Raw genomic sequence first — 27,404 nt, forward strand, 5'->3', positions numbered from 1 at the left:
GATTTTTTTAAATTATATTTTTCGCACTCCTGTTGAAATAAATAGATCCTGAAGTTTGTTTTGTTCTTCAGAAATCAGTTTATACCGGACTTACTTACACCCGCCTCCTCAGCTGCCTCCTCCTCTCTGATTGGAGGGTCGTCCTGTCACTCAAACAACCGGCTCCCTTGTGTGCCGTTTACGGACCTTAAAAAAGCTCCAGGTTTTAAGCTCTCTATTCCTAGTTAAGGAAAGGTGCAGTCACAACTTTAAAGTATTTGGCTGTTTATAATCAGAAGAGTTGTTATATGTTCAGAATTACAAACTGAAAAGTATGTTAACTAAAATAATTCTGCTAATAGGAAATGTCCAAAATATGTGGTGTAATTTAACGCATTCACTACATATACAATAAATTAATGTGAAAATTGTACCGCCTGTGCTCTAAATGTAACATTACTTTGCTCTGGATTTAATAAATAAGAATTTCTGAATAAAGTTGTCACGATTCTTCCGGTTGTAAGATATCCGACAGCCAGTGAAGGCACCTCCAGTCTCATTGTGGCCCTGCGGATCTCACGCCATCACACGCAGCAGCTCCGGCGTCGCGAGCAGCTCGGCGACGGGACGTGAGGCCACCGCAGCGGCGCAGCCTTCATCACGGACCGCTTGTTTCCTCCCGGCGGCCATGGAGCACCGAGCTGCGGCTGTTTAGTCCCCAGGAACCGTAAGTAGCCACGTCTCTTCCAGCCATCCTTCCGTCTCGCGCTGAGCGGATGACTCGGATTTTCCAGGTTTTCTATCATTGCTTTTTAATGTTTGGATGTGCAGCCGGTTAGCCAGCTGCATCCAGGCGTGATGTCCTGCCTCCAGTCAGCCCACTGAGCCCACACTCAGCCTCCCAGTTAGAGCACACAACTCCCAGTTCTTCCCCAGTTGGGATTTTACTCCACTGACGCATTTTATCGGACCCTGTTGTTTACCGTCCCTCCTCCTCTCCCATCACCATCATCACCATCATCACCATCATCATCATCAGCACCAGCAGCTTGTCCCAGTGATGCTCGTGGAGTCAGATGAAGGGCACGCGCGCGCATGATCCGCGGCTGCAGGGAAACGTGGATCCACACCGAGCTGAGTGGGATGGAGACATGTTCAGCCTGGTTCTGGCTTGGTTCTGAACTTCTCGACAAGTTTTGGGTTTTGTCCAGCCTGCGTGCACGGTGCTGAGGTGTCCATGTGGATCAGACTTCTTGTGGTTCTGACCCTTTTTCTAACCCCTTTATCTGGGGTCAGACACCCCAACAACTCCCTGTCCTCTCCAGACAGAGGAGACCATCCCAGTAAGTTTTCTGATGGGATGGCCCGGCTGGGTTGCAGCTAACTGAGATCTTTAACTGCTTTGGGGGTTTTACTGTAGTCCTGCAGGACAGATGTCCACAGCTGTGTGATTGGCTGTGCTGAGTCGAGGGTCCGTCTGAAACAACAAAACAAACATAAACGGAGGACATCTTCACACAACATGGCTGTGTGTATGACCAACCCCCCCCCAGGAGCGAGTTAGGTCATGTCTGATGAGAAGCTGTTGGACAGCAGGAGGTACAAAGTGAAGCTCAGCGGTTTTCCAGGTGTTTAATACAGATGTTATCAGGAAGCCATCAGCTGATGATGATGATGGTCAGAGTCAGGAGAATCCAGGGATAGACCCTGAGAACAGGGCTGTAGAAGTCGTCGTGATGGGATGGGACGTCGGACACGTCCGACCCGGACGTGGTTCCGTCTTCAGTCCATCCGGGGACAAAATGCAGATGGTGATGAAAGCTGACACTGGACCGCTTTGTTGGCTGCTGGTTGTAAAAGTTGTAACGTCGTCATGTTTATGTTTATTAATATGTGTTTTATTATTATATTTATTTATTGTATTTATTAAACTGGTGGTAAAAACACCTGATATTAGAGATTATAGTTACTTTTATTCCGCTGTGACCGTTAATATCTTCTATGTTAACTTCATATTTACCAAATTCATCCTGCGGACCAGATTGGTCCTTCTGACGGGCCCCGGGCCAGATGTTTGACACCTCTGGTGGAATATTAAACAGAATCACCAAGAGGCTGAAAAACAAGTTATATGTAGATAAAATAAGAATTGAATAAATATATATTTTGTTTGATAAATTCTATTCACAAAAATGAAAAATCTTCACATTTACAAAGTGTGTAAGTCAGATAAAAATACATTTTTAGTTATATATTTATTAAAATAAATAAATATAAATAATGTTTTAGAACTATATATATATATATATATATATATATATATATCAAAAGATGTAAATATTTTTTATTTATTTTTATTTATTTTTTATGTAAAAATGAGAAAAATATTTCTAAAAATTTCTACATATGTAATTTTATGTAAAATGTATATAAATTCCATACAAAACTAAATAAATTATTGGATATAATTATGTGTAATTGAGGAAATAAATAATTTGAATGAGATCTATAAAGGCAGGATGAGAAATAAAGGATCTGAACTTAAACCTGTCAGTTTTAAAGTAAATAAAAAGGTGTGTGAATAAAGTCTGAAACGTCTTCCTGCCGGGTCTCCTGGTGAAACCCGGCTCCAGATCTGCTGCAGGATGTCGTCACGCGGCGCTCGCGGCGGGTCAGATGGGCCCGGCTCGTGCGTTTGGGTCTGGAGGTACAGTGAACAGCTCCTCTGTGCTCGGCGTCACGCTGAGAGCTCAAAGGTCAGAAAGACACGGCGACAACGGCGTGCTTTGTGTCTGGAACACACAAGCCTGTCCTCTCTGTGTCTTTCCTGCTTCTGTGGGGCTAAAAATGAACTTTCTGTTGCAGATGAGTAGATGCTGCTGAATGTGACGGAGCCGTCGGGAGGTGTGATGACATGTGACGGCGTCATCTGATCACCTCTTGACTTCCTCCAGCATCCCTCCATCTCAGCTGCTGCTGGTCTTCCAGTCAGTTTGGTGAAACTTTAACGTTTCTGCTGAGGGAAGGTTGAATGAAAGCAAGTTGAAACGGGGCCCCTGGAGATTTGACACATCCTGTCACACTGATCGCATCGTGCACGTTTCCTTATCAGCCGTGCACTTCCACCTGCCGCACCTCAGCTTTCTGTTTCTGCAGAGTCAGACAGCACCTGCCGACCGGGAAAGACCCGAGTAGCTCGTCTGTAGCCGTGAGAGCAGCGGAGAGCTCGGCTTCTGCTCATATTCTGCCCTATTTTAATCTTCACTGATTTGTCTCTTAATCTCTCCAAATTCATTTTGTCCTCAAGTCCATTTAGCTTCACCCAGGAGCCCCACCGAACCGCCGCAGGGCCTCCTTCTGTATTTAATACACCACCACTCAACAGATCCCGCAGAAGGAACATCTTCTTGGCTCCTGATTGGACATTACGATCCGTTTAAGCTCTCTGATTGGTGGAAAGTTTGACAGGAAGTGTCTTTTTCAGTATTTCCAGGTAAAAAAAGAGGTCTCTCAGCAACATGGTGGTAATCTTTCTTATGATGAAATGTGATAAATATGGGCGAAAGTGTTTGTGCATGCTGAAGGTTTCGTGGAGTTTTAAGGGTTAAATGGTAACACGCCAGAAACATGCCACACAGACCATGTTGAGGAACTGTTAAATATTTCTTAGAGAAGTCGTAACCTGGTGTTTTATATCGGCTTATCGGGTGTTTATCCTGACATTTTCTGCACCGTGACTACAGCAGCAGGTGGATTTACATCTGGATGTCCTTCGTTTCGTAAATGGCATGTTGATCCCGACACGCAGGCCGATTACACGTGTTAGGATGATTTATGTGTGTGTGTTTACGGCCTACATCGCTCGCTAGCAGTGTGGGAGTGACAGAAGCTGGATTCCGTCCGAACGAAGCCTCGCTGTGCTCGCTGTTTAACAGAACGGTTCTGTCCCGGCCCGTTGCCATGGCAGCCTCCTGACTCACCTACAGGGTCATGACCCCACATTACTGACACAGCTTTAAGGTGACGGCTCAACATGACACACACAGGTTTTAGGTTGGACCTAGGACGTTCCCACGGTGGACATCACGTCCGGGGTCCCTTTTACTGACTTTTTAAAAGTTACAGCAGCGTTGTTTCAACACACCTGTTGACTGGTGGTGCTGCTGTTGTCATAGTGTGTGTGGACGCATCTGTGTGACGCGTTGTCAGTGTTGCGTTACATCTGTGTGATACGTCACGTCTGTGTTAGGTTACCTCTGTGTTACGTTACATCTGTGTTACGTCACGTCTGTGTTACGTCACGTCTGTGTTAAGTCATATCTGTGTTACATCACGTCTGTGTTACGTCACCTCTGTGTTACGTTACATCTGTGTTACGTCACGTCTGTGTTACGTCACGTCTGTGTTACGTCACCTCTGTTACGTTACGTCTGTGTTACGTTACCTCTGTGTTACGTTACATCTGTGTTACGTCACGTCTGTGTTACGTTACCTCTGTGTTACGTCACCTCTGTGTTACGTTACATCTGTGTTACGTCACGTCTGTGTTACGTCACGTCTGTGTTACGTTACATCTGTGTTACGTCACGTCTGTGTTACGTCACGTCTGTGTTACGTCACCTCTGTGTTACGTCACCTCTGTGTTACGTTACGTCTGTGTTACGTTACCTCTGTGTTACGTTACATCTGTGTTACGTCACGTCTGTGTTACGTTACCTCTGTGTTACGTCACCTCTGTGTTACGTTACATCTGTGTTACGTCACGTCTGTGTTACGTCACGTCTGTGTTACGTCACCTCTGTGTTACGTCACGTCTGTGTTACGTTACGTGTGTGAGATTTCATCTGTTGGGTTACGTTTAAAGTTAATACCTGTGTTGCGCTACGTTTGTGTTCTATTGCGTCTGTGTTGCGTTACGTCTGTGTTATGTTACTTCTGTCTTACGTTAAGTTTGTGAGATTACATCTGTTAGGTCTGTTTGACGTTAATGTCTGTTTGATGTTAATATCTGTGTGACGTTATCGACTGTGTTACATTACATGTGTGTTACATGACGTCTGTGTTATTTGAATGTCTGTGTAATGTTACGTGTGTGACATTACATCTGTTGAGTTATGTCTGTGTTACGTTACGTCTGTGTGACGTTATTGTCTGTTGCATTGTCTGTGTGACGTTATTGTTTGTGTTGCATGTGTGTGTTTTGTTACATTTGTGTTTCATTACATGTGTTTTGCGTTAAGTCTGTTATGTGAATGTCTGTGTAACTTTTTGGGTGTGAGATTACATCTGTTATGTTTAATCTGTGTGACGTCATTATCTGCATAACAACTATTACGATGGTAACACGCCATCGTGTTACGATAACGTAACACAGACGTGGTCTGTGTTACGTTATCGTCTGTTACATTATGTGTGTTACATTACATCCGTGTTACATTTGTATCTTGTTACACGTGACTTAGTCTGTGTTATGTTAAGTCTGTGTTACATTGTCTGTGTGACGTTATCCCGTAACATTATGTGTGTTACATTACATTTGTGTTACAAAGTAAATCAGGATTTTTTAAAACTTAATTTTTAACATAAATATCATAAATCCTGATGAATTACACTTTTATTTGTTTTTGTATGCCAAATACCAGAACTATTATGTTGTTCCTGTTCTGGATGGTAGTATCCAGGATGTTGCCAGGATCCACATCTATCTTTGAAATCTTGTACACCTTGTTGGGAGCTTCCAGATTTTCTCACCTTTTATCGTGGAGTAATATGCAGTTATATGCTCTTTGGTGATAGTAGTAAATGTTAACTTGGATGAAAAGACTACAGGACCTCTACCTGGTCCTCTACCTGGACCTCTACCTGGTCCTCTACCTAATCCTCTACCTGGACCTCTACCTGGACCTCTACCTGGTCCTCTACCTGGTCCTCTACCTAATCCTCTACCTGGACCTCTACCTGGACCTCTACCTGGTCCTCTACCTAATCCTCTACCTGGACCTCTACCTGGTCCTCTACCTAATCCTCTACCTGGACCTCTACCTGGTCCTCTACCTAATCCTCTACCTGGACCTCTACCTGGTCCTCTACCTAATCCTCTACCTGGACCTCTACCTGGTCCTCTACCTGATCCTCTACCTGGACCTTTAACCGGTCCTCTACCTGAACCCCTACCTGGACCTCTGCCTGGTCCTCTACCTGGTCCTCTACCTGGTCCTCTATCTGGTCCTCTACCTGGACCTCTATCTGGACCTCTACCTGGTCCTCTACCTGGTCCTCTACCTCGACCTCGACCTGGTCCTCTACCTGGTCCTCTACCTGGTCCTCTACCCGGACCTCGACCTGGACCTCTACCTGGTCCTCTACCTGGTCCTCTACCTGGACCTCTACCTCGACCTCGACCTGGTCCTCTACCTGGTCCTCTACCTGGTCCTCTACCCGGACCTCGACCTGGACCTCTACCTGGTCCTCTACCTGGTCCTCTACCTGGACCTCTACCTGGTCCTCTACCTGGACCTCTATCTGGACCTCTACCTGGTCCTCTACCTGGTCCTCTATCTGGTCCTCTACCTGGACCTCTACCTGGACCTCTATCTGGACCTCTACCTGGACCTCTACCTGGTCCTCTACCTGGTCCTCTACCTGGACCTCTATCTGGTCCTCTACCTGGACCTCTACCTGGTCCTCTACCTGGACCTCTATCTGGACCTCTATCTGGACCTCTATCTGGACCTCTATCTGGACCTCTACCTGGACCTCTACCTGGTCCTCTACCTGGACCTCTATCTGGACCTCTATCTGGACCTCTATCTGGACCTCTATCTGGACCTCTACCTGGACCTCTACCTGGTCCTCTATCTGGACCTCTATCTGGACCTCTATCTGGACCTCTACCTGGACCTCTATCTGGACCTCTACCTGGACCTCTACCTGGTCCTCTACCTGGACCTCTATCTGGACCTCTACCTGGACCTCTACCTGGTCCTCTATCTGGACCTCTACCTGGACCTCTATCTGGACCTCTACCTGGACCTCTACCTGGTCCTCTACCTGGTCCTCTATCTGGACCTCTACCTGGACTTGTGTGGTTTCTGGAAACTACATTATAAAAATGTTTTTGAACGTTTCCTCAGAAATCAGGAAAACATCTGGATACTTTGACTTCCATCTTCCAGGAATAACTCTCCTTCCGCAGGTTCCCATATAAACACAGAAGGAAAACAAAGCAGGACAAAGGGAAACCCGGGGTTGTTTAACTTCAGCGGCTCAGGTGGTAGAGCGTGTCGTCCAAAGATCAGCGGTCCAAATCCTGCTCGTTGTGTCCTTGGGCAAGAAGCTAAGATGGTTCAGACATGAACCCAAATGCAACATCATGCTGTGGAGGTTCTTTAAGATGAATTAATCATGCGTAGATGGAAGTAGTGATCAGTCCATTGGGGCTCATGGAGCACGTGTTTGCTTCACTGCGGGCTGCGGCGTTTTATTCAACAGCGTTTAACTTAACCCTGCAAATTTGTTCCAAACCTGTCAGACTGCAGCCGGAAGCTGGGGGCTTTTCAAACATAACTATTACAGAAATGGCAAAGCGCAGAGAGAAACCACATGGAGGTGGCTGACGACGAGCTTTATGCTTAACGGTACGAGGTCCGCCATGCTGGATGCTCGGGTTCACTCCCCTGCAGGGATGAATCCGGCTTGGCCGCCAGTGTTTGGTGTCGCACAGACGGGGCTTCCTGCTCTCATCCTGCTGCAGCTCATAGAAGGACAGGAAGAAAGTGAACAAGGGGAGGAGGCCAAGACTGATGACCTGGTTAATGTTTGGAGTTAAGCTGTAAGCTGCTGAGTTTACCTGGTTTAGGTTGTGGGATCTGGAGAGCGAAGACGCTCCGCATCATCCTGCCTGTGTAACACATGGTTTATGTTTTCATCGTTCACACATGTCAAGGTTACAGATTTACTGATAAACTTTATAGTTATTATCTCTACTGATGTGAACTGTTATGCAGACGAAACACAACTTTGTCACCAGACGACTGCAGTCCAACAGACTTTCTGTGTCAGTGTTTTGGAGCAAAGAAAAAAAACACATTTTTTTTACAAATACATGATAATAAAACAGATTATTCTGTTTGTTTGCAAAAAGGGTTAGCATCGGCAAACACCTGGAGACTCGTACTATACTTGATTTTATTACTTGATTGATTATTCTTGTATAAATAATGCTTTGTATGCAGTTATAATGCGGTAAAAAATAGGAAATTTTAATACAGTATTTTCCCAAATTACGGCCAATTAAGTCCAGACCTTTTTGATTGGTGGAAGCTGCTAATGCTTACTAGCGTCTAATATATTGCCACATGTAAATATAATAGACACCTTTCCTGGTGTGGACGAAAGACCGGAGCTGCTAGTTTAAGTACTTAAAGGGACTTTTTGATCATTTTTTATTTAGTTTTCTACTGTTTTAAATAAAAATTCAGTGATTTGCATTTTTCCAGACACGACTAGAGCTTGAGTTTCCTTTACTTGTTGAAGAGTTTGAGCTTGTTGCAGCAAAGATTGTTTTGTAATGAAAAAGGGATTACTTGAGATTCTTTTTTTCATTTCATTTCATTTATGTATATATAAATAAAATTCAAATAAATCTCCACCTGTGTGGGAATAAATCAGGAATCTCAGGAATCCGCACGTGAACGGTGGAAGGACACGCTGAGCTGCCACAGCTTTAACCTGGTCTGGCTACTGGAAAGTGTGTTTCATTCATACACAGCTTCCTGTTGGAAGGTTTTACTGGTTCTGTCTTTCTGCTGGGGAAGTGACTGACAGCACCAGCAGCACCAACAGCACCAACAGCACCAGCAGCACCAGCAGCACCAGCAGCACCAACAGCACCAGCAGCACCAACAGCACCAACAGCACCAGCAGCACCAACAGCACCAACAGCACCAGCAGCACCAGCAGCACCAGCAGCACCAACAGCACCAGCAGCACCAACAGCACCAGCAGCACCAGCAGCACCAGCAGCACCAGCAGCACCAGCAGCACCAACAGCACCAGCAGCACCAACAGCACCAGCAGCACCAGCAGCACCAGCAGCACCAACAGCACCAGCAGCACCAGCAGCACCAGCAGCACCAACAGCACCAGCAGCACCAGCAGCACCAACAGCACCAACAGCACCAGCAGCACCAGCAGCACCAACAGCACCAACAGCACCAGCAGCACCAGCAGCACCAGCAGCACCAACAGCACCAGCAGCACCAGCAGCACCAGCAGCACCAGCAGCACCAACAGCACCAACAGCACCAGCAGCACCAGCAGCACCAGCAGCACCAACAGCACCAACAGCACCAACAGCACCAACAGCACCAGCAGCACCAGCAGCACCAACAGCACCAACAGCACCAGCAGCACCAACAGCACCAACAGCACCAGCAGCACCAGCAGCACCAGCAGCACCAGCAGCACCAACAGCACCAACAGCACCAGCAGCACCAGCAGCACCAGCAGCACCAACAGCAGCAGCAGCACCAGCAGCACCAGCAGCACCAACAGCACCAACAGCACCAACAGCACCAGCAGCACCAACAGCAGCAGCAGCACCAGCAGCACCAACAGCACCAGCAGCACCAACAGCACCAACAGCACCAACAGCACCAGCAGCACCAACAGCACCAGCAGCACCAACAGCACCAACAGCACCAGCAGCACCAACAGCACCAGCAGCAGCTCTGGTCATCCTGACTGAACATTGCAGCTTAAAATGACTTTAATCCGATGTTTTCATTCTTGGCTGCATCACTGATAAACAAATGAAGTCGTCGTGGATTAAACATGCAGACTAGAAGTTCAGCTGGTCGGACAGAGAAACCAGTAAACAGGAAATCATCTCCATGTTGGGAGGATTTCATGTCAATGTTTTGAGCTGCATGTCAGGTTTTTTGTTCACACCTGAGGTGACGGTTTAACGGACATGTCAGACATGTTTCAGATGCTTCCTCTGCAGGAGATCATGGTCCATGTCGGTCCAGCTGGATCCTCCGCAGATCTTTCTTTTAGTCACCTGAACAGTGATCGTATCAGATGCTGCGTCGTCCTGCAGGCCGCCGGGTCGCCGGGACGTCCTGCGGGCCGCCGGGTCGCCGGGACGTCCTGCGGGCCGCCGGGACGTCCTGCGGGCCGCCGGGACGTCCTGCGGGCCGCCGGGACGTCCTGCGGGCCGCCGGGACGTCCTGCGGGCCGCCGGGTCGCTGCAGGTCGCCGGGACGTCCTGCAGGCTGCCGGGTCGCTGCAGGCCGCCGGGTCGCTGCAGGTCGCCGGGACGTCCTGCAGGCCGCCGGGTCGCCGGGACGTCCTGCAGGCCGCCGGGTCGCTGCAGGCCGCCGGGTCGCCGGGACGTCCTGCAGGCCGCCGGGTCGCTGCAGGCCGCCGGGACGTCCTGCAGGCCGCCGGGTCGCCGGGACGTCCTGCAGGCCGCCGGGTCGCTGCAGGCCGCCGGGTCGCTGCAGGTCGCCGGGACGTCCTGCAGGTCGCCGGGACGTCCTGCAGGCCGCCGGGTCGCCGGGACGTCCTGCAGCAGCAGAGCAGAATGAGTCAGCCTCTTGTGTCCCGATCATGTGACAGCTGGAGAACTTTAACCACGCAGCCACTCTGACTGCAAAGCCTGCTGGGAATCCGTCGCCATGACTGCACGGTCCAACGTGGGGGAGGAGGAGTCTGAAAGCCAAATGTTTCAGCAGTTTTCTGCTGCTAATGACGACTTTAAGGACATGTCTGGCTCAGACTGCGAGGTTAGCCGCAGGATTTTGCAGCCAACAGTTGAAAATAGATTCTCCATCAGCTGCAGCTGAAACAGCAGCTCTGCTTCTCGTTCAGAACCTGAATTCTTGTGGTGAGTTAGTCACATCCTGCTTCATCGGGACGTGACATTCATGGTAATTTACTGTTCGCGAACAAACAGCAGATCAGACCAAACAGAAAGCTTTCATGCTGCTGAACTCAGTCATTTCCCTCCGTTCATCTCGGTTTCCATCTGAAGAGACAGAGCAGAGCTCGCTGTGTCAGTCAGGCGGTGCAGCCCGTTCCAACCAATAACAGGAAGCTGGTGTGTCAGGCCAACCTGCAGCAGCTGCAGGTGTGTGTGTTGCATCACATCGCATGCTCTCTGCCTGCTCGCGCAGCATCACCCCTGCTGCACTCCAGCCATCAGCGAAGCCAGAGGGACAGCTTAAATTAGATTAGCAGGGCTGAGCTTCACAGTCAGATCAGCAGCTAATGGCTTCCAACATGTTTGGCAGCAGTGACGGCTTGTCATTGGTAAATAAAGGCTGCACGGCGTGCAGTTAACCCCGGCCCCCCCGCCACACAATGACTCCCTGTCAGTCAGAGAGCTGGCAGCCTCTGCTCACTTTATCTTCCTGGAAACACAAGTTGCATGTGGAGCTTCAGAAATGGTCCTTCCCTCCCAGATCCAAGAAGCTCAGAATCATGGATTCTGATCTTTTTTTAACCTTTAAAACTCCAAGATTGGTTTGTTTTTATGTAAATTACATGTTAGAGCTAAAGCCTTTAACTGCAGTCAGCATGCAGACGTCACATTTCCATACAGACGCTTTGTTTCCATCTATGTTTATCTATGTTTTCACAGACAGAATTAATATTTTCACATCTAAAAATATTCATTCTTTCATTCATTAACGGCTTAGACCGATGAAGGGTCACGGGGGAGCTGGAGCCTATCCCAGCAGTCTTTCACCCTGGACAGCTCACCAGTCCATCACAGGGCATAAATTGATTAAATCCTTAAAATTAAAATACACATTATGACAAAAGTATAGAAATAACTAATAATATACTAAGAAATTGATAAATAATATGCAGAATAAAGAAATTAAATCTGGATGGATGGATGGACAGATGGATAAAATGATGGATGGATGAACGGATGATGGATGGATGGATGGATAAAATGATGGATGGATGGATGGATCGTTGGATGTATAAACTGATGGATGGATAAACTGATGGATGGATAAAATCATGGATGGATGGATGGATGGATCGTTGGATGTATAAACTGATGGATGGATAAACTGATGGATGGATAAAATCATGGATGGATGGATGGATGGATGGATGGATCGTTGGATGGATAAACTGATGCATGGATAAAATCATGGATGGATGGATCGTTGGATGGATAAACTGATGGATGGATAAAATCATGGATGGATGGATGGATGGATGGATCGTTGGATGGATAAACTGATGGATGGATAAAATCATGGATGGATGGATGGATGGATGGATCGTTGGATGGATAAACTGATGGATGGATAAAATCATGGATGGATGGATGGATGGATGGATCGTTGGATGGATAAACTGATGCATGGATAAAATGATGGATGAAAGTGTCATGATGTGGTTTGTGTTTTTTCTTAGTTCAGGTTTCCTGTTTTATTTTGTAGTTTTTCCTGTTTGGTTCCCTTGTTTGTTGTTTAGCTTTATTGATTTCCTGTTTATTGAGTTCACCTGGTCTTGTTTCAGTTCATTCCGTACACCTGTTTCTTGTTTGGTTCCCCAGTGTATTTATACCCCTCAGATTTAGTTCTTGGTTGCTGGATCATTTTGTTGCGCTAGTTTGTTTGTTTGTTGTAGTTCCCGGCGATCCTTGGTTAAAATACATCTACTAAAATATGCATCCCTGTTCCCTCATCTCTGCGTTTGGGTCCACACCTTCACCTTCCTCACCGCCACCCCTTGACAGGAAGGATGGATGGACAAATGGATAAAATGATGGATGGATGGATGGATGGATGGATGGCTGGACGGATGGATAAAATGATGGATGGATGGATGGATGGACGGATGGATAAAATGATGGATGGATGGATGGACAGATGGATAAAATGATGGATGGATGGAGGTGAACATGCTGACATGTTTCTGAGCCCATCAGTCTGTGTTTTTGTCCTGTAAAGTGTATTATTGGTCCAGCGGGACATACCAGTCGTCCCCAGCGTCTTCGGTCTCTGTAACCTGTACATTCTGTACATTCTGTATCATGACATGGATGAGAGGGGTTTGAGGGTGATGGGGCTGGAGCAGGTCCCAAAGCATCCTGGACTTGTTCCGTTTTTACAAAGCCGTGTGAATGACTGCAGCGTGCACATGCCGTTTATGTTCGTTTTATTGACAGTCCTGATGAATAATGAAGTCTCCGTGTCCCACAGGGTCGGTGTTTTGGCGGCACGCAAAGCAATGTGGAAGGAATAAAGATCCTCATACGCTGAAAACCAGAGGTAGGACTCCTCACACTCCAGTGGACTCACACATCTGTAACGTCACACAGTTGTAGATGAGCTCGTATTCGCCACCGTGCACATGCAGCAGCGTAGGAGGATAAGTCTGCTGTAGCGTAGCAAAGCAGATGGCTGGACGGCTCGTGCTGCAGAGTTTTCCTTGTGTTTGGGAGGATGTGGGTCATGAGGATCACGGACTCGTAGACTAAACCTAGCTGAGGTTGTTGGCTTCAGGCCGACCTGCTGTCCCGAGAAGACTGACATACCTGTGGTGTACCAGAGCTGCAACACGTGCACGAGACCACAGCACATAAATACATGCTACATACCAGGCGTGTGCATCTTAGGAACCTCCTGACTTGAGTCGATTAGGATTTAGGATGCTACCGTTCAATTATTAAATGATTATCAGAAGTCTTCTGCATCTTTGTGGGGTTTTTTCTCATTCTATGGCTACATTTTACTCCACTCGGCATGCATCAGTTCAAGCAAACAAACTGATTTATTTCCACTATTTATGCAGAAACAAAAATAAATCCAACACATCAGACACATGTTTAATTTTGTCTTTAAGCTAATCTAACTGGGCTGCAACGGAGCTGCTGTCACATGTTTGCAGCATAAAATATTTTTTGTCTTTAAACAGCTTCCACATGCAGTAAGCCCTGTCTGTGTCTCACCTGTTCTCTTGTCCATATAAACAAAACGTTTCCAAACTGAACTGTGATGCTAGCTGCTAGCTCCCTGCTAGCTCCCTGCTTGCTCCCTGCTAGCTCCCTGCTTGCTCCCTGCTAGCTCCCTGCTGGCTCCCTGCTGGCTCCCTGCTAGTTTCCTGCTAGCTCCCTGCTAGTTTCCTGCTAGTTTCCTGCTAGTTTCCTGCTAGCTCCCTGCTAGCTCCCTGCTAGTTTACTGCTGGCTCCCTGCTAGCTCCCTGCTAGTTTACTGCTGGCTCCCTGCTAGTTTACTGCTGGCTCCCTGCTAGTTTCCTGCTAGTTTACTGCTGGCTCCCTGCTAGTTTACTGCTGGCTCCCTGCTAGCTCCCTGCTAGTTTACTGCTGGCTCCCTGCTAGTTTACTGCTGGCTCCCTGCTAGCTCCCTGCTAGCTCTGTTGTTTCCCGGGACAGTTTAAGGGGACAGACCGGAGTAAAAATAATTGTTGTTGACATTTACAAACCGTAATCGAATCAGCAGTGTGTCATCACAATGCATAGATTAAATGATTGGCACACCACTACCACATACATGTGGAAATGTACACATATGTACATTTAAAATAACCTACAGATGTGTAAAAGTTTTTCTCCTCCTAACGGGAAATGCTGGATTTTACTTCTAATCAACACATCATAAAGATATGAAACTAAATTAATACAAATAAGTAGAAATATCAATTAAATCAAATGTGGAAATAATACATTTAATGTGACTAAATATTGTTATTCAGTTACACAAATATTAATATTTACAGAATATTGTTGCAACTCCCAGGTTCCTAATATTTTAATAACTGAGTTTTTATGACGTTGTGCTGTCTTTTACGGGTGCGACCCGATGGTTCTGGATGTGGAACCGGAACTGGGATGAGCTACAACTCTCCATTTCCGCTGCTGTCATCTTTAAACCGCAGTGCAGCAGTAAGGGCAGCGCGTGACGCTCCTCTGGGAATTAATGTGAGGTCGCGCTGCTGCTTCCTCACCTCCAGCAGCCCTGCCCTCTCGTCCCTCCCCACTGTTTACAGCTGAAAGCTGCAGCAGATGAAAGCTGTTTCCTAATCCAGCGCCGGATCTCCACTCGGTCCAACTGCAACATGCCGGCTCCAGATTAGTTATTGACATGCAGCAGCAGCGTCCTCCGTCGGGACTGCAGCTGCTCACAGTAAACAAGCATAGATCCATCCGGACCTACATGCACTGAAAGGACAGTAATCAATCCCTTTGATTGGATTTGTTCTGTTTCAATCTGACTTCTCTGAAAGTAAACTGGGATTAAGGAGTTTTCTGGGCTGAAGTTCAGAAACCTGCAAACACACCGTTGTCCTCTCATCTAAACAGGATGTCCAGCTGGCCTCAGATAAACAGAATGAGACGGCTGGAAATGATCCAGAATAACTTTTCACTCATAGTCACTGAACGCCATCCTTCACAAAGCTCATCCACGTTGACGCAACGACCGCAGAACTCCTCAGAGAAACGCACATCTTCATGTCTGCTGAACCTTCACGGGCTAACAGTGTCTGGGTGTGTTGTGGTTGATAGATTAACTTAAGTAAAAGATGTTCAGTTTTCTCTAAGTAAACACTTCAGTTCAGACCAAGCGACAACTTGTGGTGGTTAAATATGAAGCCAAAACCTGCAGTTCCCCCTTCATCCACTAGGGGCTCCAAAACACATCAAATCCCCATAGACTCCCATGTTAAAAAGACCAACTTCACAGCAGGAATAAACATGTTTACAGCAGGAATAAACATGTTCACAGCCTGGTACAAAAAATCCATTTTAGGTTTAATATGTCAGGTTTAGGGGGCTGCACAGTGGCGCAGTGGTTAGCACTGTGGCCTCACAGCAAGAAGGTCGCTGGTTCAATCCTTGGCTGGTTTGGTCAGTGGCCTTTCTGTGTGGAGTTTGCATGTTCTCCCCGTGTATGCGTGGGTTCTCTCCGGGTACTCCGGCTTCCTCCCGGAAGTAATTGGTCACTCTAAATTGCCCCTAGGAATGAGTGTGAGTGTGGTTGTTCGTCTCTCTGTGTGGCCCTGCGATGGACTGGCGAGCTGTCGCCCAAAGCCAGCTGGGATTGGCTCCAGCTTCCCCGTGACCCTGAATTGGAATAAGCGGTTCAGAAAATGAGTGAATGAGTGACCTTCATGACAGCTGTGGGAGGAGTGAATTTTTTTTTTCTAACTCGTCCGTTTAAAAGTAATTTAATCTCGAAGTTTGCGATATTTAGGGGCGTGTCCTTTTGATTGACAGGTACCAGATCTCCTGCTTCAAGTCAGAAGAACGTAGAACAACCGCGGTTTTTAGCCGGTTAACAACGTGACTTAGCTTTAGCCCGCTTACCTCCGTTAGCTGGTTAGCTCCTGTTATCTCCTGGTTAGCTCGGTTAGCTCTTAGCTACAGAAAGCTCTGAGTTGGCTTGATGTCAATCATCCACCATGACACTCACAGCCCCCCTCTCAGCTCCACCTCCTTGCCCATATTTGTATTTTCTGGGAGAGATGACACACATGCCCCTGCCAAGATGGTGATGGTAGGAACCGCCCACCGAGCTTCAATTCAGCTCTTCAGAAACCTGCGGGTGACGTCTCGGAGGCTCCGCCCATCTTTTATATACAGTCTGTGGTTCAGACAGTTTTAACGTCAGATTTTCTGACTTCCCGTGTCGGATGTAACGCGGAAACTGGGAAAATTCATCAAATCTCTCTTTATTCAGGAAAAATAATTTAATTTCACAGCGATTTTATGAATAAATTTTTATTTAGAGATTTTATTTCTGACCATCCGGATGCTGAGAAGGAAATGATATGTTCGAGTCCCGACCGTCAGTTTAAGAATTCATACAGGTGACCTTCAGGTGACCAGCTTCTCTGTGGAAGACGTGGATCATAGATCTGTGTTTTTATCTATCATGCATCAGTTCGTGTTGCGCCGACTCGTTGCAGAGCCGAGTCACAGTTTCAGGTATGACTCAGCCTTTTCTGGGGGTTGTTGCCGGCGTATTTGCAGAGCTTTGCAGCGTCAACACATGCAGGGTAACGTCAGCGTGGGAATGTTCCGCAGGTGTGTGAGAGTCGGCGTCAGCTCGTGTGTGTGTGTGTGTGTGTGTGTGTGTGTGTGTGTGTGTGAGGGGGTTTGTGTTGTATGCTGGTGAGAAACTGATCAACGCTCCTCTCTCTCTCTGCTTGTGCACAAAGAACAGCCAGGCGGCAGGATCATGCCCGCATTACCCAGACATTGACGGACAGCTGACGGGTTGTCTGCGTGGTAACGAGAGTGGTGGTTTGGGCCGCTGAAAGGCCGTCAGAATGAAGGACCATCATGATTCCTCAGTAAAACAGCATTTATGTCTTATTCAGTTTTTTATTTTTAGGCAATTTAAGAGTTTAAAGCTGAAATATTATGGAATATTCCACCTGAAGACCGTCACGTATCCTGTCTGATAAAACCAGATCGCTGCACCTTCCTCTCATCATCATCATCATCATCAGTGTCGGGTTGCTGCAGGAGTCAGCACCTGGGTCACGTCCCAGATCCAGGATCCTGTGATCACCTGGACCTGACCTGGTCCGGTTTCTGTCCTCCATCGTGAACTGCACCAGGAGACGGTGGGGAGGAAAACGTCCATCAGGACCAGAAAACCTCCATCGGAACCAGAACCATGAAGGAAAACCTCCATCAGGACCAGAACCAGGAAGGAAAACCTCCATCGGAACCGGAACCAGGAAGGAAAACCTCCATCAGGACCAGAACCAGGAAGGAAAACCTCCATCAGGACCAGAACCAGGAAGGAAAACCTCCATCGGAACCGGAACCAGGAAGGAAAACCTCCATCAGAACCAGAACCAGGAAGGAAAACCTCCATCAGGACCGGAACCAGGAAGGAAAACCTCCATCAGGACCAGAACCAGGAAGGAAAACCTCCATCGGAACCGGAACCAGGAAGGAAAACCTCCATCGGAACCGGAACCAGGAAGGAAAACCTCCATCGGAACCGGAACCAGGAAGGAAAACCTCCATCGGGACCAGAACCAGGAAGGAAAACCTCCATCGGAACCGGAACCAGGAAGGAAAACCTCCATCAGGACCAGAACCATGAAGGAAAACCTTTATCGGGACCAGAATCCCCCCCCCCACCCCGTCTGTTTCCTAGCAACCTCAGTAAAAAATCAGCTGATTTTCTGCCGCCTGCACAGAAAGTGGTCTGACAAGGACCAGCATGAGACTCGGACCATCTGCGGCGCCAGCTGGGCTGTGACAGGTATATTGTCCCTGGAGCTGGAAGGGGTCGGGGGGGGTCCGGGAGTACCAGGCTTCCCTTCACACCCGGATGGGCCTATTATGGACACGGTTGCCAAGGCGCCAACAAAGGAGTCTTTCACGCTGCTTTGGCAGAGCTGAGAGCCTCACATGGAAACGTCTCCGCTTTGTAAATGAGGCTGATGCAGGAGGAAGAGGAGGAGCTGGATGAAGAGGAGGAGCTGGAGGAGGAGGAGGAGCTGGAGGAGGAGGAGCATGGACCCACACAGGACACGTCTGTCTCAGAGACCCCCCCCCCCCCATGGAGGGGTGTGGAGTTATCTCCCAGTTTACTGACTCCGCTCCTCACTGGTTCTCCTCTCCCTGAAGGAGGTCCTGACTCCCATCACACCCCCACAGGCAGGAGGTCTCGGTGGGTTAGTTCTGGAGGGGGCGGGGCTTAGGGCGGCTACTGGGGTCCCCAGGGGGCGGAGCCATCAGCTCAACGAGCAGCGGCGCCGGAGTTAATGCTGCTGTGGACGCCGCTCCGCTGGGTTACAGGAGGAGGAGAACGCCACCTCCTCCTGTAGATGGAGGGAGGAGTGCGTGCGTGCGTGTGTGCCCGCCCTCTGGTCATCCTCATCATTCACATCCTCCTCTGTCTTCATGGCTACTGCGTCACCAGCGCAGCATCCGCTCTGCTCTGGAATCTGGTAACCTAGCAACCATGATGGAGACGGAGCAGCGTGTTACGTTGGTGATCCGGGTCTCGTGTGTGTTTGATCTGCAGCTGTTTAGCCTTCACACACTCCACGTTCTGCACACACTCCACGTTCTGCACAACCACCAGAACAAAAACACGTTTTTATATCAGATATAATCAGAGATGCAGGTTTTAGATGTTTTTCTGTGTTTTATGGAAAAGCTGCGTCCATTGTCTAAATGATAAAACTTTATTTCATTTCAGGGTTTATTTAATATTTACGTCTTCATGTGTGTGAAAAACCCAAACGTCTCACTTCACAATACAAAAAAAAGGTTTCTGGTTCCATCCCTTGTTAAACTGGTTTCCTCCCAGTTTATATTTATTTATCTGCATCTTGGGCCGTCTCTTGTTTTTGCTTTCATTGATCCGTCAGGCTTCACCTCCACACTGTAACACTCCTACCTCCTAAAGTTGTTCTGAAACATCTAGAATAAATAAATAAAAACGCCTCCTGTGAAGGTGTCGGACCCCTGACTGCGCCCCGGTCCGTGGAAATCCGGCCTGGTGGCTGCTCTGCTCTCAGGGCTGAATGGAAACTTAACGCTGCTTGAGGTGTACTTTGAGCTTTAACCACATCCTGCAGAGGGTGATGCTGAAGTAGCGTCTCTGCCAGGCGAAGGATTGCACCTCCTCTGCATCTGCACATCAACAGGAAGGTGCAGCACCCACAAGCAGACGCGCTCAACTTGTTTTTTTATTCCTCAGATTTGACCTTGTTTCTTCTTTTTCTGTTTTCTTTCACCTTTTACCAGGAAGACGTTGTTTGTCTGTAACCTGTTCGTTACGAAGTGTCGTTGTGAGCAGACCGATCAGGACGACCTTCATCACAAACCCTAAATCATCCAGCATGTAAAGACAAAGAGGTTCCATCTGTCCACTGGGGCTGCTCCATTATGGCAAAAATTATAAGCACGATTATTTTGACTGAAACTGAGATCGTGATTATTTAACACGATTATCCTTTTATCTTTAACATGATTTTTTTTTTTAAACATTAAACCGTGACTTTAAAAAAATGTCTTTAGCGTTCCACATATTTCAGAAAACAAACAAATAACATGAAGCGTTTTCTTGACAAAGTGCAAATACTGATGTAAGCTGAATAGATAAATATAGGTAGATTAAAGACGCTGCACGTCGTGGTGTTCTAGACTCTTGTCGGGCATTATAACCGTCTAACACACGGTCACGAGTTGTTTAATCCGCTCAGGGTCCCACACAGTAAATATTTTAATAACACATTTGTATTTCTTTTCTACAACATTTCCTGAAGTATACAAACTATTTTACGTTGGCCTGGATGTAGTTTTATACCAAACAACCGCTGTCAGGCTGCAGCGCGTTTCTCTCATTCACCTGTTAAAAGACGGCTGATCTGAACCAGCTGGTTAACGCGTTGCTATGGTAACGCCCCGTAACGGAGGGATATTACAGTGTTTAACTGGCCGAACTATGTATAGGAGAATAATGCAGCCAGTTGTCACTGACAATGGTATAAACTATGTTTAGGTGAACTTCCACAACCTACTGCAGTTATTCTACATTGACCTGCAGCCGGAGCCGACTGAGACTGGCCGCCTGGGAGTGCTTTAGGACGGGAGAGGCTCCCGCTGCTCCTTCCTTACAGTAACTGCAGAACAATATGTGCCTTCAAGTCAGTCGCCAAAACACCAGAAAAGTCTCTAATAACTCCAGTAAAAGCTGCTAGATTTGTCACTTTTAACAACAAAAGTCTCCAGATTTAGTGAGAAAGTCGCCAAGTTGGCAACAGTGTCTGAATGAAAGCAAAGCGGCTGTGGGAGGAGTTTACAGCACAGCGCTGCAACGCCAGAGACGCTCGATTAGCAGCTGAAGACAGCAGGAGAGGAAACTGCAGAGAGAAAAATAATCACACCCTTTTATTTTTATCATCGATGAAAACCCAGATCGTACTGAGATTACAATCCGATTAATCGCCCAGACCTACTGTCCATCAGTGTTTTCCTCCGATGTTTGACTGAAAAGCTGGAGCTTCCACGCTGCAGCAGCCTCCACAGTTCGCATTCCCGCTGCGTTTCATTGGACTTGAAAGCAGCCATGAAGAGATGATCTCCAGGTTTCTGACTAAGTGATGGAAAACTGAGGAGACGATGCCGTTTGTCCGCATCGTTACACGGATGTTACTTAGCATCACTCCCCCGCCCGCAGGATGACAGTCGCCCTCCTCAGGAAGGTCTCAGAAATCAGAAAATACTCAACAGGAAGTAAATGTGGGATGTCCAAAGGGTGTAACTGATGTGAAGGTGGACGGTGAGGCTCTGTTGTCCTGACAGCAGAGCAGATGAACACCCACCACCCAGATTAACGCAGAGCAACATGCGTCCTCATCATGATTCTTATCTTCTTTCCTTCCTTTCTTAAAGAACCGTTGCGGTTGTCTTCGGCCTGACATAGACTAGTTTGGAACGTTTATCAGTGTTCAGTTTCCTGCTGCATCATTTACTAACAGCTTAGCAACATTGCTGCTATAGTTAGAGATTTTTCAGACCCTTCTTGTGAGTAAACGTAAAGAAAAGCGACTGTTAACAGGTCCAGCGATCCAGCGTCAGCAGCAGCTACACAATGTCACATTTTAATCTTTATGTTGTCGACTCTTAATTAGAAAACAGCTGTTAAAGTATTAAAATGACACTTTAACTTGAAGTAAAACAGCAACATTAGTTTATGAAAAAGATGAAATACAGTTGGAATAAAGCAGTTTAATCGCCTCCTGCTGCGTCCGTCTGGCGGCGCTTGTGAAGCGTTTTGTGCAGCAGAGTTTCGTAGAGTCGTTCAGGTTCGCTAACGGAACAAGTCGAGGACAAGCTGCCAGTTTTACCCAGAGCTGAAGAGGAAAATGATGTTTTATATCTCTTCCAAATGTTGAAAACAAACTGGTTAAACTGGTTAACGTGTGTAAAAAGTGCAGATTATCACTGAGTCGTGTTTCTGGGAAGGTTCAACCAAAAGCGTGACGCCGCCGCCGTTACGGGAGGCAATGACAAATAATGCAAACGATTGGGCGGGAGGGTTCCATAAAGGCTCACACCCGCCCACAAGCTGTAACACATATGTCACATCACGCCCCCTCCAGCTCTCCAGATCTTTCCGTGCAGGTGGGGGGCGGCTGCTCGAACCACATCTTTAGCATGATGAGAAAGATTCTGATTGGCTGTCTGACTCATGGCTCGGCCAGACGCCTGGTGAGGATTTACCTGCTCGTTAAAAGGCTGATTTGCTTCACGGCCGTGTGATTCAGACAAATCCAACTGGGATTTTCCAGTGTAAAAGGCCGTCTGCGAGTCTGATGGGGGCTGTCCTCCAGTCTGACTCAGCTGCTGCAGGTAAATGTTGTTGGAGCTGAGAGTCTGAAGGCGTCTCCTGCTCTTCTGAAGCCTTGGCCTTTTGGCTGTCACCGCGCTCCGTAATGGCCGTAAATACCTGCAACACACCTAACTCGTATGGAGAAGCTGCTGCAGAACTTCACTAGAAGCTGGTAGAAACATTGGAGTCAGGTGAGTTGCAGCAGGAAACACCTGAAGTCCGGCGTTGCTGATCTCAGTTCTGGTTAGTCACATGACTTTGGCCGTTTGACGCAAGGGGAATGGGAGGGGCAATCCATCGTTTGATTTTGATGAATGACATCGGTATCGACACCGGTTGGATCTGATTCACCTCGGAAACACAGAATCAGAAGGAAGTGAACACAAAGATAATATATTCTAGAAAGATGTCTCACTCGAGCTTAAAAACACTTTCTACAATATATAAATAACCTCAACCTTTGTGAGTCATTTCCAGCTAACGGAGCACAGCAGTAGAACCTTGCAGATTTTTACTTCTAACCTGGAATATAAGATTTAAACATGAAACTGGAAAGGTAAGACAGACTCTAAACCTCCTGATTCTCTTTCCTTTTTAACTGTGCTTTGTTTTGGTGGTGAAGCTCAGTAGAGGCTTTTAGCCAAGCTTCTTCCAGCCAGTTTGGTATGTTGGTTGGCTGTTTGCTGCATGTCATCGCTGCTCTATAAGAGCCACCAGATCAGCTAAATGTATTACCACAATGAGCTGGATTCAAGTGTTCTCCAGCTGGAATAAGTGAAAAACAGAGAAGCACTAAAGACTGAGTTCTGTCGATGCTTCTGGTAGAAAAGACCTATCTTTCTCTTCACATGCTTTCACTTTCACTGTTTGTGTTATAGAATAATCAGCCTGTGATATTCTGGAAAGAATCTGAATTCACAGTGCAGATAAAAACTTTTTCACCAAATCTTCCCTCGATGTGGTCTGAGCAGACCATTTTCTGTCTTCCTAAATCAGCTCCATGTCGGATGTTTCAGCAGCCTCAGTCTGTGTGATCACGTCACATTTCATCCCACTCTACGTCAGAACCTGCACAGGAGGAGGCGGGATATGTGTAGCGTCCGTGTTTCCTTCCATGAAGAGGGTGCACTGTGTGTGACACAAGCGGCAACCTCCGGCGTTTAAAAGTGAAGTCTATGAAGTGCATAAAACTGCAGTTCCCCCTTCATCCACTAGGGGCTCCAAAACCCTTTTAGGTTTAATAGGTCAGGTTTACCTTCATGACAACTGTGGTGGGAGTGATTTTTTTTTCCAACTCGTCTGTTTAAAAGTAATTTAATCTCATAATTCGGCATATTTAGGGGCGTGTCCTTTTGATTGACAGGTACCCGATCTCCCGCTTCAAGTAAGAAGAACGTAGAAAAACCGCGGTTTTTAGCCGGTTAACAACGTGACTTAGCTTTAGCCCACTTACCTCCGTTAGCTGGTTAGCTCCTGTTAGCTCAGGTAGCTCTTAGCTACAGAAAGCTCCGAGTTCGCTCCGAGTTCGCTCCATGTCAATCATCCACCATGACGCTACAGCCCCCCTCTCAGCTCCACCTCTTTGCCCATATTTGTATTTTCCGGGCGAGACGACGCGCATGCCCCTGCCAAGATGGTGATGGTAGGAACCGCCCACCGAGCTTCAATTCAGCTCTTCAGAAACCTACGGGTGACGTCACGGAGGCTCCGCCCATCTTTTATATACAGTCTGTGGTGTGACATCATGTCTTTTGCTGCACATCCGTGTCACTTCGGACTCATTGCATCAGATCATGCTGGAGCTGATGGAGGCTTGTTTCAGCAAATCTCAGCAAAAGATCTGAATCTAGTGTGAAGACATGCAGTGGGGGGCGTGAGGGGACCAGGACATTGGAGATGGGGGGCGCTGGCTGGAGAACGTTTGAGAAGCCCTGACGTAAATAAAGATTTTCTACAAAACATCATTCTGAGCTTGGCTCTGAGAAACAAAAAAGCTGCTTAGTTCGTATCCAAAATAAATACGAGGAACTTCCACTGTAAGGATATTTAAAGAACAAACTGCACAAAAACTGTAAAAGAAGTCTAAAATCAGACATACATTCCTGTTTATGTGTTAGTACATGATTGTCTGCAGTAATTTACACTTTTTAAAACATTTACATTCATGCTGAGCCACTATTGTAATAACTTTATTACATTTAAAAGCTGCCAAAGTTACGAGCTTGGTCAGTTTTGTCATTATCAGTGGAACACCATCTTAATTAGTGTTTAAACTGGGATGGTAGGGCTGCATCTGACTGAGGACCGGTGTTGTTTCATCAGAGCCCAGCAGCAGCAGGCGGCAGATGCAGGTCAAGTCTCAGGCACAGCTGCATTATTAACAGAAGGTCAGCTGTCTGCACACATCTGCAGGCCTCTCATCAAGCAGTTCACTCCATTTCCCTGCCTCTGGCTGACAGCTTTGCAGCCATGTGGGCTTCTTCATGAAGGCTGGTAGCTGCCTTCATCTGGAGGTCGTGTTGCCTCCAACAGCCACAGATGATTCAGAGATGCCAAACCTGAAGGATTTGTCTGTTTGAGATCATAAAGAAGTGGTTTCATCCACTTACTCCCCACCTTCTTAGGTTGGATTCCTAGAGCTACCTTAATTCTTGGTGTCATATATTTAAGAAAGAAAAAATCCATGGAGATTTTGCTCCACATTGATTTGAACCATCACCGTTCCACCTCATCGTGATGAGAATCTCCCGTTCCACCTCATCGCCATGAGAATCTCCCGTTCCACCTCATCGCCATGAGAATCTCCCGTTCCACCTCATCGCCATGAGAATCTCCCGTTCCACCTCATCGCCATGAGAATCTCCCGTTCCACCTCATCGCCATGAGAATCTCCCGTTCCATCTCCCGCAGCATCATTAATCAGCTTATTCTAAGAGAAGTAGTGTTTCAGGTTTTTTGTGTTTAAATGAGCTGGATTTTAGGTTTTCAAACCATATTTATGTTTACAGAATTATTTCATTCAGAATCATTAAATCTGAATGAATAAACATCATGTAACTGTTGCCATTGTCATCTCTCTTAAGGTGGAGCGTTTTGCCTTCTAACCCTAAAAAACTTGTTTTTTCCTGTTTCCTTCCATCTCTGGACTGGCTGGAGGGGAATAAGGCTCTGTCTGTGACAGGAAGCTGTGAAAATACATGTGCATTATGTTAATATGATGACATTACTCAGAATACCATGAGCCTGTTTGAGCTGAGACGATTTGGTTCAGATCCATCCAGCTGCCCACTTCTCCATCTAACACACTGACTGTTAACATTAATTCTTCACCTGCGGAGACAAATGGAGCCTTCTCTTGGCTCCTGAAGGACTCTGAGCTTCCTTTGTGTTGCTGAGATCCCCTCGGCCGGCTGCTGACCGTGACACTGAGCCACCCTGACACAATGGTGCTATGGTGGCCTCGCCTCGCTTCTTCTGACAGGCGCTGCTGCCTTCTGCAGAGTATGGACAGAGTCATGGTTGACCCCCTTGTTATGAGCTGAGCTTTCTCCTGCAGATATTACAGATGAGTTATCAGAAGACCGATTATTTCAGTTCATAATCCCATCTGTGGATTGAAAGAAATCATAAAATCTCTGATTTTTATAAAGCTATCAGCAGAATGATGTAGACTGATATAAACTACTGTAAACTGAGTCAGGCTGATGCAGACTGACCTTAGATTGCTGCGATTGACTATATATGAAAAATGTACGGCGGTTAAAGGTGAAGCTTATGCAGAAGTGAATAAAACTGCAGTTCCCCCTTCATCCACTAGGGGCTGCAAAACAGAGAAAATCCCCATAGACTCCCATGTTAAAAAGACCAACTTCACAGCAGAAATAAACATGTTTACAGCAGAAATAAACATGTTTACAGCAGGAATAAACACGTTTACAGCAGAAATAAACACGTTTACAGCCTGGTACAAAAAATCCATCTTAGGTTTAATAGGTCAGGTTTACCTTCATGACAACTGTGGGGGGAGTGAATTTTTTTCTAACTTGTTCGTTTAAAAGTAATTTAATCTCAAAGTTCGGCATATTTAGGGGCGTGTCCTTTTGATTGTCAGGTACCCAATCTCCCACTTCAAGTCAGAAGAACGTAGAACAACCGCAGTTTTTAGTCGGTTAACAACGTTACTTAGCTTTAGCCCACTTACCTCCGTTACCTGGTTGGTGTAATGAGTTACCATGAGGATCCAAAATTACAGCCACACACGAGGAGTAATGGACAAATGACCAGTTTATTGGCGAAGGAGTATGAGTAGAAGATCAATCCAGGTGACTGGTCTGCAGAAGAAACCAGGCTCCAGCTGGGAGGTAAACAGGATGGCAAAATACTCGTCCAGGCAAAGACAAGGCTTGGAGATCCAAAGACAAGCAGGGTCGGTAACCAGAAGATCCGAAAAGTAGCAGTGTCTGTCAAGGGCAAGGCAAGGAGGGTAATCCGGGGGCATGAAGCAGAAGGTCGGCAACTGAGGAACAATCCGTAGAACGCTGGAACACAACTAGACATAGGTCTGATTATTATCTGGCAGAGAAGGAGGGATTGGAGGGAGCTTAAGTAGGCAGTGAGAAAAGGAAACCAGGTGAACTGAATGAGACAGCAGAGGCCATTAGGAAGCCAGCAGGTGGATCGAGTAACCAATGATGAACGCCAGGAGATCAGGGTGGCAAAAACATGACAGTTAGCTCCTGTTATCTCCTGGTTAGCTCGGTTAGCTCTTAGCTACAGAAAGCTCGGAGTTCACTCGATGTCAATCATCCACCATGACGCTCACAGCCCCCCTCTCAGCTCCACCTCTTTGCCCATATTTGTATTTTCCGGGCGAGACGACGCGCATGCCCCTGCCAAGATGGCGATGGTAGGAACCGCCCACTTCAGTTCAGCTCTTCAGAAACCTACGGGTGACGTCACGGAGGCTCCGCCCATCTTTTATATACAGTCTATGGTTGCTGCAGACTGATGCAAACTGATGCAGGATGATGTAAACTGCTGCGTGGCTACATGCTTCTCCAT

The 27,404-nt window shown here is 47.0% G+C and overlaps 1 protein-coding gene across 1 annotated transcript in view; it reads left to right on the forward strand.

Moving 5' to 3' along the window:
* Positions 1-575: 575 nt before the first annotated feature.
* fynb (FYN proto-oncogene, Src family tyrosine kinase b) overlaps positions 576-27,404 on the forward strand; it is a gene marked incomplete at its 3' end in the record, with an annotated part of 48,671 nt that continues 21,842 nt past the window's right edge. The window contains exons 1-2 of the mRNA XM_079255180.1: positions 576-706; positions 13,215-13,283. The remainder of the gene's footprint in view (positions 707-13,214; positions 13,284-27,404) is intronic.

Source organism: Telmatherina bonti (assembly GCF_933228915.1).
Source record: "Telmatherina bonti genome assembly, chromosome: 16".
Lineage (NCBI taxonomy): Eukaryota > Metazoa > Chordata > Actinopteri > Atheriniformes > Telmatherinidae > Telmatherina > Telmatherina bonti.